Source organism: Syngnathus floridae, chromosome 2 (genome assembly GCF_059516105.1).
Source record: "Syngnathus floridae isolate MCC-2025c chromosome 2, RoL_Sflo_1.0, whole genome shotgun sequence".
In the NCBI taxonomy this organism is placed as follows: domain Eukaryota; kingdom Metazoa; phylum Chordata; class Actinopteri; order Syngnathiformes; family Syngnathidae; genus Syngnathus; species Syngnathus floridae.
In genome coordinates this window covers 4,882,662-4,898,920 of record NC_142414.1, presented here as the reverse complement: position 1 = coordinate 4,898,920, position 16,259 = coordinate 4,882,662, and the positions used below count along the sequence as shown (strand labels likewise).

The following is a 16,259-nucleotide window of genomic DNA, read 5'->3' as shown; positions in this document are numbered from 1 at the left end:
TGCGGGTTTTTTTTCAGTAACAACAATAGAGTATCTAACGTCTAATAACTAACCCATTTTACTACCGGCTATGTCTTCTTTCTTTTTCTTTTATTTATCACGCTTACATCTTTTGCGTAAGAAACATCTTCATCCCTAGCGTATTTCAAACATTTAAAATCTGCACGAGCCAAGGGGTTGGACACGTTTGTTTCCGGTAGGTTGAGCCGTGCTAATGTACGCAAAAATTCGGTCCATCCTACCGGTTGGCCGGTTAGTTTCGTCCCACTCACACATAGATGTCTTAACAAATCGCTCATATGTGAGCTTTGACAGTTTTTCCTGTAAACATAAATTCACTTAACGGCATCCAGCTTACATCTTCTGCCGATAATCTTTTCAACACATAGGTGGTGTTGCGGCGGAAACGTGGACCTATGGCGTCCAAAATATCCCCCCATTGTTCACCTGTCACCTCATCTGTCGTCTTTCTTTCACCCTCCTCATTGGCTCCGTTGCGAATCACAATAGGAATTTGCTCGGGGTCTTTTTGTTTGACCAACCCTATGTAACGTTGCATCAGGGCTTGATACATTTTGATCTTTTCATATTGATTTAAATTTTTATTATCCAAAATCTGCTTAATCTCTTCATCCAAAGAATACTCAGCTGTATCGCGAATGGTCGGGGCAGGTCGATTTAGTCTCTCGAGCTGATAAGGGGTGACCAAGTACATTTTCTGCGCCGTTTTCAAACTCATTTTATTACTTGTTCATAAAACCACTAATGACGGTTCCCAGAACAGGTGCGAATGCGGCTAGTAAAGGCAATATAAAACCACCTTTCTGAACTAACACAGCTCTTTTCTTCTTCAAAGTATTTTTCTTATCAGCCAAAAAGCGGATATCTTTCTTTTGCTTTTTAAGTTTCTTGTAGAGTTTTGATTTTAGAGGGACATGTCCTTAAAGAAGATTTAGAGCAATCTCACACAATGCTTTCACTAAGAGGAGTAAATTCTAACGTTTGGCCGGTTTGGATGTAAACAAAGACTTGAGTAATGGAGCGTTTTTAAAAGCTTCGTCATCATTTTATTGTTTGTGGATATAAACTACAGGCCACTGGTTATGCAGTCCACCTGTACGTAGTCTATATTGTTCTGGGCACGTAGATCTATCTATCACTGAATACCGGTGCGGCTCCCTTGTAGCATCCTCAAAACACTCCAGGAAAAACTTCCGGTTGTTGGGAGAAATTTGATTCGCCAAAACATTCACTTGCAATTTATCGTGGGGGTTTTTGAACAAAATCAAATAATTACTGTTTAAACTAATAGTACGGCTGAATTTGCCCTGATGGAATACATTCTGTGTTAGCATTATAACGCTTAAATGTTTATGATGTCTATATTGGGTGAATATTCGAACCACTTCCGGATTATCCGAAGCTTGGAAGATGATGTCATCCAGAATCAATAGATGCTGCTGCTGTGGCGGGAACAACTTCTCGTCATCAAAAGATTCAAGCAGTTCCTTGATAAAAATGATGTCTTTATTCAGGTTTTTGAGTTCATCGTACATTGGTTGATATGAAGTATAAACCCAGACAATATTATCAGGTTTTTTTCTCATAACATGTTCAGGATTTTCCAATACATTTTTTACAAAGAAAGTCTTGCCACAACCTGAAGGCCCTGCTACTAAAGATGAAAAAGGAAGTTCTAATCTAGGGTATATTTCAATCTGGTTAAAATCCATTTCCACACACACACATACGCACGTAGGGATAGAGAGAAATGTCAATAGCCAAACGGTTCAGTGGTGCCTTGTTCCAACAGCCTTCTTTTATCATACACCACACAAAGCCGCTTGGAAAATGATGTGTTTCTGACATGAAACCCTGTCTTATCGCGAACAATGCTGTGTTGAGGGGCATATAGTATATCAAAGTCAAAGTCAAAGTCAGCTTTATTGTCAATTTCTCCACATGCCAAAGACACACAAAGAAACCGAAATTTCGTTCCCCCCTATCCCACGGTGACAAGACATGGCTCACAACAGACAAACAAGTAAACAAGTATAACAAAAGCGTGCTGAATAAATAATGAATAAATAACACAACAATAAATAAATAAATAAGAGGAGCAGAAAAAAAAAGGAGCAAGTGCGCGTACAGCAGACATTCCCGAAAATAGCGCAACAGTGCCGCACGCTACGCAGAAGGGGGTAGCGAGTTCAGGGCCCTAACAGCCTGGAGAAAGAAGCTGTTGGCGAGTCTGGTGGTGCGGGAGTGCAGGCTCCTGTACCTCTTCCCAGAGGGCAGAAGGTCAAACAAAGAGTGAGCTGGGTGACTCACATCTCTGGCAATCGAGGTTGCTCCTGTTGTGTCAATGTACCCTTGAACCCGATTGAGCATGCTATCGAGATTGATGCTCTGACCGCTTTCGTGAGTCTGCATGATTCCTTCACCTTCATGACTGTGTGACCTGTCTCCCGCGTCTTGTAAGCGTATGTTTTTGGCCCTGCTGAGACAAATTCTAAAATGCTGTCATTCGAAAGCTCATCTGTCAAATCACCCAGATGAGGGAGAACAGTTTCACCCGGTTTCACTGTGTACACAAGGCTGTCTGTATCGGTGTAAAGGACTCGCCTCTGTAAAATTTCTAAATAGCTGTACATTTTTAGACGTGCATAAGTTGTTGTGAAATACGCTGCAGCCACGTTTGATGTTTTTGACGCGGGTATCTCATTGTTTATGTTGAAACAATACTGTACAATTGAAAGCTTTTCGCTGATAAAGTGGAAGAATTTCACATCGTACAGACCTGAAAACAGAAGTTCAAAAACTCCCTCAGATTTTGTCACAATTTTTGTGTTTGTCATGTTCTCACGCTGCGCGAGTTTCCCCCATAGATTGTTAAGACAGAGTTTTGAAACCTATCTTTTTCCCTGATTTACAGCAATTTTGGAAGGGTCTAGTTGGAAACCCTGATGAATTGCGTACCCTTCTATGAATCTTTCTCTATCAGCCTGATTGACCACGTGAGCCGGATAACTTGAAGATTCCTGTTTAGCTTTTGGAAATGTTCGCATGTAATCACGGAAAATTGTGCCGCTCGCCCTTGTGTAATGCCATACTTCTGTAATATCTGCAACCGTGTAGCCGAGATCAAGTGCCTTAACAAATTCAGGGGTTGTCCAAACACCTGTTAACAATCTTTGCTCATCATTATGTGTACACGCCGTCTGCTGGTTGTTACGCTCAGCGCATGTACGACACAGTGTGAAGACGAGTTTACCTTTAGCTGTTTTGAAGGGTAAAACAGGAAAATACAAACCACGGGGTGGGTTGACTGTGGCGCTGATGAAACCGAAATACGACCTGGGGTCTTTAAAATCACTGTGGATAATCGTTGGATGACCGATGGGGTAGGTGCCTGTACTATTGATGAAAGGGTATAATGACGTCACATCAACATACAACACACGCTCGTTAGGTTCTGCCGTGTATCTTAAAACAAATGCGTTTGTTCGACCCCCAAAAAGGGCCTGCCTCGTCTTGAGCGGTGTAGGAAATTTGGCTTTTTTCAGGAATTCCATCACCTCTATGTTCAACTTTTTCATTTGCAACCATTCGTGCTCCCACATAATTACAAGGTGCACACCCTCTTTAAGATGTAGTTCCTGAATTTTCTTTTGGGTGTTATCAAACCTCTGGGGCGTTTTGTTGTCGGACATATTTTAGAGAAGTTGTAGCATTCTGCGCAGCCGTGGTGATAACAACCAAAATACTCAAACACTATTTTTACGCCCCCAATTTCAGAATACCCGTCTACCGTGTAGTTATCTATCTTAACCTCGCCCCCGTTCAATGCATGCCTAATGTGAATATTTTGGCTGTGCATGATCAATTGCATGTACTGAATAGAGTCATGTGAAAAAGCTTTGTACTGACACATATAGTTGTCTGAAGGTGTAATGGCTAGTGCAGACATGCAAACTGCGGCCCACAGGCCACATCCGGCCCACGGGGGCGTTTAATCCGGCCCGCCAACCCTGAATAAATTATATTATTAATTTTTTGGGGGGTCATTTTCCCTGCAATTACTATGTTTCCCCAGTAGATGGGGAAGCGCCCGCCCGCGCATTTACTCCCGGGAGTCGTGTCAGAAAGCTCGGTGCACACTCACAAGTGCGTGCACGTACTCAGTAGTACGGACGCGGCGCACTCCGCGCTCTACTTCATCTATCAGTGCCGAATTTCGAGCGTAGGCTGTGACGTCAGTATTCTCGTATTTCGAACGCTGAGCTTTCAGATACAGTTTTATGCTAATGCCACCCAGAAACCTTCCCCTGGAATCCTTCCATTAAAATGAGTGGCCCGTAGAAAAGAAAGGTGGACATTGAGTGCCGAGTGTTAAAAAAGAGTGGACAATTTGGCTCGACCTACGTGTGTGAGAAGACGTTCAGCCACATGAACGTCAACAAAGCCGGTCACAGATCTAGGTTAACAGACCGACACCTCTATCCTAAGAATTACCACAACAAATTTGACTCCAGACTATGATGCACTAGCAAAAAAGCGAAACCAACAATACTATTGATTTCTTTATTACTTTATTTAGATGTAGTCTTTCACTGATTCTTTAAGATGATGTATTTGGTCAGAATGTTTGCCGTTGGATGTGATTTCGCCTCATTAGATAAACATACCGTATTTTCCGGACTATAAGTCGCTCCGGAGTATAAGTCGCACCAGCCATAAAATGCCCCAAAAAGTGAAAAAAAAGATATATAAGTCGCTCCGGAGTATAAGTCGCATTTTGGGGGCAATTTATCCCACACCAAAAACAGTCATGAACGAGCAACAACAGGCTAAACGATAGCAACAACAGGCTAAACGATAGGTATGCTAACGTGACAAACACAAACAAAGAGCTGAGAACGGGCCTGACGTAACATATAGAGTGATTTAGGACAACTATTACATGAATAACATGTTTATAAAACCATCGGTGTCACTCCAATTCATTAAATAGCAACAACAGGCTAAACGATAGGTATGCTAACGTGACAAACTCAAACAAAGAGCTGAGAACGGGCCTGACGTAACATATAGAGTGATTAAGGACAACTATTACATGAATAACATGTTTATAAAACCATCGGTGTCAATCCAATTCATTAAATAGCAACAACAGGCTAAACGATAGGTATGCTAACGTGACAAACACAAACAAAGAGCTGAGAACGGGCCTGACGTAACATATAGAGTGATTAAGGACAACTATTACATGAATAACATGTTTATAAAACCATCGGTGTCACTTCAATTCATTAAATCCATCGATCGTTCTTTGTCAACAATGGGTGCACACGGCTGAGGGCGCTTGCATTTCAAAATATTCCACAGGCTCATATAACGATAGATAAACTATATTTCAAATAACTATAATACAAGCCAATAATATTATCAAACCATCCGTGCATTTTAATTCCATTAAATCCATCGATCAAATTCCTCGTCCTTTGTCAACATCGCCGCGCGTGCGCCCTGACGTCAGCCTCGTCTTTATTCCACAGATCTACTATATAACTATATTGTAGCGTTAACAAAGTACAAGGATAGACGTGGGTTTGGTAAACGGCTCTTTATTAAACAAAACAAACTTCCAAGCGTGTGGCGGCGTGGACTTCCAGACAGACCGGGCGTGCGTAATGGCCATGTCCGAGCCCCGCGCACCGTTCGCGGACATCCACTCGGCCGAGCGCCGGCCCCCGACTCAGTAGAGTAGGACCGGGCGTGCGTAAAAGCCATAATAGTTTTTCAAACCTTCTATGTCACTCCAAATCCTTAATTCCTTCAAACTCTTTGTCCTCCGTGTCACTTAGAAATGATCACCGCTAATGATGCCGGTCGTCCTTGTGTGGGCACGTTTGTATGTAAACAACCGCCGCGCCGCGCTACTGACGTCACTTGAAATAGTAATTCATTGGTACATCACGGTTCTCCAAACTTTCTTTCTGCTGCTCGATTACTGTTTTCAGCTGCATATTTTACAACTTGAAGTTTGGAACCTGCAAAATATGAGTTTCTTTTTGGTGCCATTTTTCTTAAGCCCACCCAGTTGATGAGTCACGGCCAACGGTGAAATTTAGAGCGCCCTCATCCAGTTTCGTCTGAAAATATAATTTTTTTTGGTTGTTTTATCAAAGTCAAAGTCTGCTTTATCGTTGATTTTTTTTTTATATACTAAGACATGCAAAGAGATTGAAATTACGTTTCCACCATCCCTTGGTGAGATAGTACACATATGCATACAAGCAACACAAAAAAACCCAAGAAGGCACAAACAATGAATAAATAAGAGTGTTGAATAAATGATAAATAAACAAATAATAATAAATATAAGAGGAGCAAACAGACAGTGGACTTGGATATGGTGCTTTAAAGTGTTAATTGCTTTATTTGATGTTTTCTCTATTTTTTATGTTTTGAATATGTTCAAGATAAAGATATAAAAGCATGTGAAGTGATCAACTATACTAAAAATAACATGGGAAGTGGTCAACTATACTTGTAAGTGATGTCTTAATGATCAAATAAAAATTTGTGAAAAAAAACATATACAAGTCGCTCCTGAGTATAAGTCGCCCCCCCACCCAAACTATGAAAAAAAACGCGACTTATAGTCCGGAAATTACGGTATTTCATAAATCTGACCTGCAGGCGCTGAAGTGATGGAAAATGTTATTCATGATAACAGTGTCGTATTTAATAAGAAGATAGTAGTTTTTGGGTGAAATATTTTTTTGATGCTGTTAATAAATGCATTTGTTTTCAAAAAGTTTTTTTTTAATATCCATGCTTTAGTATCTACTAAAAGTAAAAACCTTTCATGCAATGACCTTTACATGTCATTTATATTACTTCACACAAACACTACATCTATCTGCTCCTGGTTCGGCCCCCCTGTCAAAATTTAGAACCAATTCGGCCCGCAAGTCAAAAAGTTTGCCCACCCCTGGGCTAGTGTTTGAGGGGTTAGAAAACTAGTGCGAAAAACTTTCATGCACGCAGAGGCTATTGTCACAGCATTCAATGGGTTTGCTCCGTTAGAATGAACCATTATATTTGTTTTTTTAAGAAAATCACAACAGAAACAACACAGAGTAGTAAAAAAACAGACCTATCGTGATTCGGCCAAATCTGTCAGAATACCTATTAGCTTAAAACATTACTGTTTTTTTTTTTTTGTAATTGTAGATACAATTACCACTGTACTTTACAGGATGCCTTCTATTCGTATGGCGATGACTCTCGCGTGCCGGCTTAGGCCCCCTGGTGGCTGAGTGGTTCGTGCTGTAGAAGGATGACCCTCTCCTCCTCCTTCCTCTTTGAACCCCTCGTCCTGTGTCACGACGCTTAACTGGAAGTAGATATAAAATAAAACAGTCAAACCGTTATAATACCAAAAATAGCAAGTCGAATGATAACATAGAAAGAGAAAAAAAATAGAAGTAATACCTCTAACTTTGTTTGTCGACTCGTGAGGATGGTTCAAGCCTTCGTATGCAGATAGAGCCTCCGCTAATTCTGTGTCCGTGGATGCTTCCTGTCGGTCGGCGTGGTACGTAAGTGGATTGGTTTCAATGGTAGCACGTGACTCTGATGCGGTTGGTCTCGCTGGCTCTGATGCGATTGGCTCTGCCACTTCCGATGCTTCAAAATGGCGTCCAGAGACATCCACTAGAGTCTTTGTTTCAGCTTGTGTCGGCTGCTTGTTTTTCCGCGTGGCCCCGGCCATGAGATCTGTTACATACATAAAATAAATCACCAACTAATAGCATTTATATTAACTACCTTAGATGAACGGTTGACTCACCGTAGTCTGATTGTGTTAGATAAACGCTGCTAAAGTCGTCGTCAAAGGATGCATGGACATCGGCAAAAACGGTGATGTCTACAAACATTACATAAACATTACATCTTGTTTCACAAATAACCCCAGTGTATTATTATTATTATTATTATTATGCCGACAAAATAGTAACATGAATTACCTTTAACCATCTCGAAACAATTTGACGCACTCCGACTCCGCTGATCAGAGCGCTGGCTTGTCTTCTCAAAATGAGCGCTGGTCATCCGTCCCGAACTAACTTCAAATTCGGAGGAGAAAAGACCACGCCTATGGGGTCACGTGCCGCGAGAACACTCTGCTACCGCTAATGATTGGCGACGTCGTTTTAATGACTCGACCTCAGCTCAAACTTTTGTATGTTAAACTTTCTCCTTTAGATGCCTTTTTCAACAAAGTTACACACAGACAACTCGGAGCCAATAATGTTCACCCTCCTGACTCAAGTAGCGGTGCCCCCACAAGCTATTGTATGTCAAATTAGATGCCTTTTTCAACAAAGTTACACAGACAACTCGGAGGCCCCACAAGCTATTGTATGTCAAATTAGATGCAGCAACACCTTGACTATCTCCTTCAGATGCCTTTTTTTTCCCAACAAAACTCCCCCCTTGACCCCCCCTTTTTTCAACAAAACTCCCCCCTTGACCCCCCCTTTTTTCAACAAAACTCCCCCCTTGACCCCTAGATGCACTGGTTGATAGCAAATCTAGCTCTGGTGTATCACTTCTTTGGTTTGTTTCATAAAAATGCAGGCCCTATACATGCCCATACATGTCCCCATCCAAAAATGGCGCCAGCAAACCGAAATGGCGACAGCCAAAGATGGCGCCGTCTCGACTGGCGCTATCTTGGCGCCCGCCAGACTGGTGCACATGCCCCCCAATCCAAAATGACGCCGATTTATGACGCCATAAAATAACATTTTATGACCCCTACCTCATTTACAAACAATAAACATCAAGGGTAATTCATTTGTGTCATTAGCAATTGGACCTGCTAGGTCTGTACGCACCATTTGTAAAGCAGCCTCTGCTCTTGTATCAGGGTTGCTATTTCGAGTTTGTGGAAACTTTCCCTGGATACATACTTTACACTCTCGACTTGGATTTACAATATCTCCCTTAATTTTCATACCATTCACCACATTCTGTAGTGAGCACATCCTTGTAGTTGCAGTGGCCTAATATTTCATGACATGTCTGCATGTATTACCCTACAAGTATTACATTGGTCGACATCACTCTCAGTGTGTAGATATACAACTTGCTGTATACATAGATGTTGAATTTTGTACCGTCTTTATATATCATCATGCTTTGTCCTTGCTTGAAAATGACTGTTGCTCCACAGGCAGTGTGGCTGACTTGACCGAAAAGATGTCTTGCGGATAGGAGGGTATGAACAACGCATCCCTCAGTTGCCCTGTGTTGTCCACCAGGACCACCTCTGCAATCCCCTTGCGCTGAGCAACACCTCTGCACAAGGTGCCATCTGCCAGCTCAACACAGTGCGTATCCGGCTTGAATGAGTCATCAAAACTTTTAAACTTGGATATATCCGTGACAATATGGGAAGTAGCTCTAGTGTCGACCATCATCCCTTTCTTCGTGATGATGCGCACTGGGTGCTGGTCACTCCCGATGTTCGCGTCCTTGATCCTAAAGGCGTAGTCCGCTGCTTTCGATCCTGAGCCGTTGCCGCTCTCATCTGCGACTTTCCTTGTGCCATCTTGCTTCTCCTTACGTCTGCATGTGGCGTTGTTGTGGGTGTCATCTTGCAATGACTGCACCAAGTCTTTCGTCAACATGCTTTCGCCTGAATATCGACATGTTATGTCAATATCTTCATTTCTCCTGTCCCGTGCACTTGACTTTGCGGGTCCCCGCCTGGCTCAGTGTGCATCACATTGTCACTGTAGTTAGGTTCTCTGTAGCTTCATAACTACGCAGCTTCGTTTTGAAATCGACAAACGTTATCGTCTCTTCATGGTGGGCTATGTTTATTGCAAATGGTTTGAATTGTTCAGGCAGTCCCCTTAAACGGCTAGAGACACCGGTATATGTATAAATCGGTTTTAGTTAGCTTATGGGCTTATAAATATAAATTGACTCTCGAAACAACGAAAAGGAAGCTGTTGCTCTGAAAAATATCATTTAAATTTGCCGCACAGACGAGTTTGACTGCACCGAGCCGCCAGCCGGAAGTGACGTCTCATGACGTCTCAAGTTGTACGCGTTTAGCTTCAGTGAATGTAAACAAAAGGAGAAGAGGGGCCAGCGCGGAGACGTCGGGCCATGTTTGCGGCCAACCCAGCTCGCCTAGCCGTGCCTTCCATTATCCTGGCGTACATTCGTTCGCGGGACAACAAGATTGGGTTGAGATCGCCTGATAGGATCCACGAACCGGACAGTGCGTGCCTGCTGTGTGCTCGTGTTCACAGTGGCCTGGTTGACTGTCATCTTTCCGGACTCTGCTGTGCATCGGGAGCGGCTAGCGTGCTATCACTCTTATTGTTCATCTTCTTGTTTTATTTTTCCTGTGTTGTTTACTTGTATGTGCGTTGTGAACTCTGTCTTATCTTTCCGGACTCTGCTGTGCATCGGGAGCGGCTAGCGTGCTATCACTCTTAGTGTTCATCTTCTTGTTTTATTTTTCCTGTGTTGTTTACTTGTATGTGCGTTCTGAACGCTGTCTTGACACCCTGGGATAGTGAGAAACGTAATTTCGATCTCTTTGTGTGTCTTGACATGCGGAGGAATTGACAATAAAGGAGACTTTGAGACTTTGACTTTGAAAAGTATGTCGAAGCGTGACGGGAGGGGCACAATTCAGAAAACGTGCTCAGCTCGTCGAAAAAATGCAATTTAAGAAATAAAATTAAAAATGCGCCTAAAACCTAAACCAAATGCTGCAGATGTTCATTTCTTCATTCGCAGTGGTCAACTCGGCACTCTACTCTTTTTACTATGCCAACCTAACCACAGTGACGGGAGAGGCACAATTCAGAAAACGTGCTCAGCTCGTCGAGAAAATGCGATTTAAGCAATAAAATTAAAAATGCTTATAAAACCTAAACCAAACGTTGCAGGTGGTCATGTATTCCTGTGCCGAGATCAACTCGGCACTCTAAAGCCCCCAAGAGCACGTTTTACTATGCCAACCTAACCAGAGTGACGGGAGGGGCACAATTCAGAAAATGTGCTCAGCTCAGCCCAAGTGAACTGCTAGATTCATCATATTCTGCGTCAAAAGAGGTTTCTGAATCGGATAAAATGATGCTAATGTGTTGTTTGGGTTTGTTGACATCCAGATGTACAACTTGTGACGTCACAGTAATGGCGCCGCCAGTTTGGCTTCGTGCGGGACCCGATCGATAAACTGGCATTTCATTTCAGCTTTATTCTTAGTAATCGGTGTCCATTTTTAATTTCCAATGCGGCAAATGTGTTCACTTTATACATTCTATCAAATTACGCTCTAATTGAAAAAAAAAAGGGATGTCTCTAGCACTTTAAAACCATAGTAATTAGGGGCCATCTCCAAATGTCTCACCTGCGTTCCGCAGCGCCGTAATGGTGGCCTCCGCCCTGATGATGTAGTCCGTTGCCGTCTCTCTGCTCAATTTCTGGACCTAAGTCAGCGTGATGTACAGGTTGATAATACGGGCCTTCCCCTTCCCGGCATAATACTCTCGCAAGGTCTTCCAAGATTTTCTTCTATTGTCCTATGCAGCTCTCATAATTAATGAAAGGCTTCTGTTATCCAAAAACTATAAACTCAGCATAAGCATTGGCGTTCTTCTTGCCGTCGGCTGCTCTCTCTTACTTGCTGTTTGGTTCTTCCAGAATAGTTTTCTTCAATCCTAATAAGTGCCAATGTCCAAGCATTTTGGTCTCCCACAACTCGTACTTCGTTTATTCTCCGTCGCACATGAGTCGAGGCAGCCTGCTTGTTCCTCGAGCCTCCATGATGCTTTGTTGTTTGCACACAGTCCGTCGCGACTTTTTCTCGGCTTAAAACACTCTTCTCCGAGTTGCTCCTGGGCCCATAACCTGCTGAGCTTTATGCCGCTGTACTGCGTGTGACTCGGAGAAAGAGTGTGTTGGAGACAAATGAACTCCAACATTGAAGCTGACTTGACCAGCTTTTTTTTCTTTTGTGCATTTCAATCGTTTAAGCAAAATGTTTTACAACACCCATCTCGAATGGCATTCGGAAAGTACAAGCCTAGTTTGAACTCCGACATTGAAACTATAACACGAGTTTGAAACCTATATTGTGTGGTGACATCCATAGCATTGTAATTCACGTTTTTACCGCTTAAGGGCAGACTACGTACAGCGAATAAAGAGCATGGCCCCCTGTGAACTCAAAGCAGCAGTACTTTACTTGTAATAGAATCCAACACAACACATTGCGCTTCCATGTAGTGCATGACTGGGGAGGCACTGGCACTGACACCCCCCCCCCCCCCATTTTGGTTCAAAATGTTACAAAACTACAGAAATTAAAAGGAAAATGACTTTATAATAAAAACAATTGAATTTGTTTTCACCCATTTTCATGATAGCAGGGGAGGCATGGCCTCCCTTGCCTCCTCTGACCGCACGTCCCTGTGTATATCTGATTGATATATGCTATGCTTCCTCCTACTCCTTTTCGAGCATTCTTTATTGATTTATTTACTTATGTACTATTATTATTATTTATTTATGTATTTTTTCTGTTTGTTGGTTTATTTTTTGTTTGTTTCTTGTATGGACTTATATGTGGCACTTTAGAGTGTTATTTGTTTTGTTTTTTCTTTTTTGTTTTGGATGTTCGAAATAAAGACATCAATCAATCAATCAATCAATTGATATAACTTGGAGTGAAAAAGATGAATTTTACAAAAACTGGACGCATGCGAAGAGCAACTTTCGCACAAGTCTGCCAGTTGATCCTGACAGTATGGAGCAGTGTGAAAATATCCACCATCACCAACAGGTTTCGAAAAGCCGTCCGGTCTGTTGCGTGACAGAGAGGAGAGCACAAGCCCAGGAGTGAATTTACCTCAGGACGAGAGTGATGATGAAAGCGACAACGAAAGAGAGAATGAGAAAGAGTGTTGCGACGTACATCTGGCGCTATTCCAATCGGACACTGAGGAGGAAGATTTTGCTGGTTTCAGTGGACAGGAGAAAGACAGACGGCCCTCAGTGACTTTGTTGACTGGTATGTTTTTTTGTTTTTTTACCCGTCTAGTTAGTGCGGTTACTTCCGTGTATACAACAAAATGTTAATGTTATTAAATATTTACCCCAGCTAGTGCTGTTTCTTCCGTGTTTACAACAAAATGTTAACGCTATTAAAACTTTAGCCCAGCAAGTGCTGTTACTTACGTGTTTACAACGAAATGTTAATGTGATTAAAACTTTAAAATGGCTTTCTGTGTACTGTCTTTCTTTGTAAATAACTCATGCACACGTGCGGCTTATATAAGTATAAAACTAAAAAAATCACGAATTTTAGCTGGTGCGGCTTGTAGTCCGGTGCGGTTTACAGCCCGAAATTTACGGTAGTCTGAAATTGACCATAATGATGATGCTAATTTGTGCCAGCCTAGCGACCGTGTTTCCAGGGATGGGAAAAAAGTCTCTGTATTTAAAGTTGTCATATTTGTTAGTCTTAAACTCAAGGGATGAAAAAACTGCACCAAGACTTTTTGTCTTTTGACATTGAGAAGTAAATGAGGACACCTTTGTTTTATTTTCTCCATGGATATAGTACTGATCCCGGATATGCTGTATGCTTTGTTCAAATAAATCTAAAGATATTAAAGTCAAGCAAAGTTTATATAAATTACATGGGCAACAATAAACATAAAATTCCACAAAACAATAATGTCCTGATTTTTGGATTCAACCCTGATATTAAGCAGTGTTCCAGTGTGCAACGGAATGTATTGATCGATGTGGTATTAATTTAGTGATCAATGACAACTAATCAATTACCATTGAAAACAGCATTACACCTCTGAAAACATGACCCTAAATTGGATGAGTTCAACACACCATTTCTTTCTTCTCTAGAAATAACAGACTCCCACACAGACATTTAAACACCATTACTAAGCGGTTCAGAAAATGGATGGATGGATGTCACAACCCTACCATCCTCCTCCTGCAGGCTCCCTGCAAAGCATTGAATTGATTAACTATACTCCTAAATATGTTGGGTTACAAACAACCCAATTTGTCTTAAAAGTTGGACTGAACTTCCAGGGCCGGTCCATTTTTTAACTCAGCAGTTTTAAGGGTGAGTGAGTATATGCCTTCAGTATTTCATTTTTCAAGACAAGTTCAAAAGTAAATTGTCCTTCTACACCGGTGTACAAACAGAACAGCCATTGTTTTATTTATTTATTTATTTTATTGTATTTTATACCAAATTTACAGCTGCCACAATATATTATACAGCAAATTATGATTTAAATTACTTTAATGTTGCGATAATGTGAGAGATGGAAGAAACCTGGATGGGGTGCTCTAATGAAGACTGACACCTAGTGGCCTAAACTTAACACAGATAAAAACATTAAGGCCAGAGAGCGAACATTTCAGAGCAAATCCCAGACTAATACACTGTTTGAGCTTTAAATCACTTGCACAAATGTATCTTAAAGTAGTAATAGATTTAGCGTGTTTGGGTTTGAGCAAAACTAATTGCAAGAGTGTGGATTTTATATTACTCCTGCAGAGAGACAGGTTTATTTTTAGTTTAGTAGTCTTTGTGAAAGGGAGCACAGATAGTTTGGGAGCGTGGAGTAATTGTAAAATCTATATCAACAACAACAATCAGGCCAGCCAGGATAATTCAATGGAGTTATCCATGGAATTGATTTTATTAAATACATTTTAGAGATCCCTTCTGTATGTACAAAGAGGATGTACTGGAGATGATTGGATGAGACTTGAGACTAGACTTTTCTCCATGTCTGAAAGAGGGAGGTCAGTGCCCGTTTCCCTCCAAGTTCTCATCACTGAGATTCTTGGCCTCTGGAACCTTTCATCGTGAAACTGGTGATTTCTGTGGTGTAAATGAAGCAACAGTGTGAAACAGTTCAAAATGTCTGCAGTGCAACTTGTGACCTGAGAAAACTATACAGTAATCATTGCGACAGCTATGCTGTGCAATTTCCCGAAGCAGCACACCTGTCCTGACCCTCCAATGGAAGACCATAATGATCCAGATGTTACTGCAATGGTGGTAGAAAATAACTGAGGACCTGCACTTTCACAATGAAGCGTTCACGATCAGTCAGAAAAGTTATTTTTTTCAAACCATGAAATGAATGAATATGGCTTGTTTATGCTTGCATTGTGTTGTTGATATACAACAATAAGGTGCCAAAAAATGAATGAATGAATGAATGAATGAATATGGCTTGTTTATGCTTGCATTGTGTTGTTGATATACAACAATAAGGTGCCAAAAAATGATTAACTTAACCAAGGCTGACCAAACTATGCTCAAGTGAGAAATAAATATTTTCACAATTTTATTTATTATATATTATTATTACACAGCTTTCCCATGCCTCTTCTAATTTCATATCCAATTCAATCTGTAAAATTATCATTTTCATGTCATGCTCATCTGATATTTCATTTTCTGCTCATGAAATTCCAAGGCTAACTTTTCGTGCATGGACATCGTTCTTGGTCTCATGCCTCTTCTAATTTCACATCCAATTCAACCTGTAAAATTCTCATTTACTCAATTGTGGATAAATAACTTTAAGACAACTAAAGGGCTATATTTAAATTTCATTAGCAAAACACACATGTACATATCCATTGGTTTAAAGTCCATGTGTTTATATGTATTAATATATTTTACCTGTATAAGCAGCATGGACTAATAATTTAATGTACGTACATATACACTGACAACATTAGCAGCAGGTTTTAGAAGCTCAGCATGACAATGAGCTAGACCTGATGAAGCATTTTGAGATGCCAAACAAACAATGAGGTCTAAAAGTTGGCTCTTTTCGGCTTTTTCCCCGAAGGGGTCGCCACAGTGAAACACCCGTTTCTGTCGAGATTATTAACATGAGAAGTTTTGGCTCAGTTTTTACGCCGGATGCCCTTCCTGACGCAACTCTCTGCATTTGCCCAGGCCGCGGCGATGAAATTTCATAATCCTATCAGTAACGAATCTGTTCACAGTCAGAATAACTATTTTGGGGATTAACTATGGACCAAGAATGTGTAGTTATGGTAAATTACGTGATCTCAGGAAAATCAGATGGGAGGAACTCCATGGTGACAGCGAAGGTGGTCATCTTCGTGACTGAGACAGCCAAGGATGGGGA

The 16,259-nt window shown here is 41.3% G+C and overlaps 1 long non-coding RNA gene across 2 annotated transcripts; it reads right to left on the bottom strand.

The window, feature by feature from the left end:
- Positions 1-6,353: 6,353 nt before the first annotated feature.
- On the bottom strand, positions 6,354-8,476 carry LOC148401314 (uncharacterized). Of its 2 annotated transcripts, XR_015857111.1 has the most exons (4): positions 8,040-8,476; positions 7,862-7,939; positions 7,504-7,788; positions 6,354-7,405 (listed from the first exon to the last, which is right to left on the bottom strand). It is a non-coding gene; the product is annotated as an uncharacterized LOC148401314 (long non-coding RNA). The 2 variants fall into 2 exon arrangements; XR_015857110.1 differs by having other exon boundaries at positions 7,862-8,476.
- Between the last annotated feature and the right edge of the window lie 7,783 nt (positions 8,477-16,259).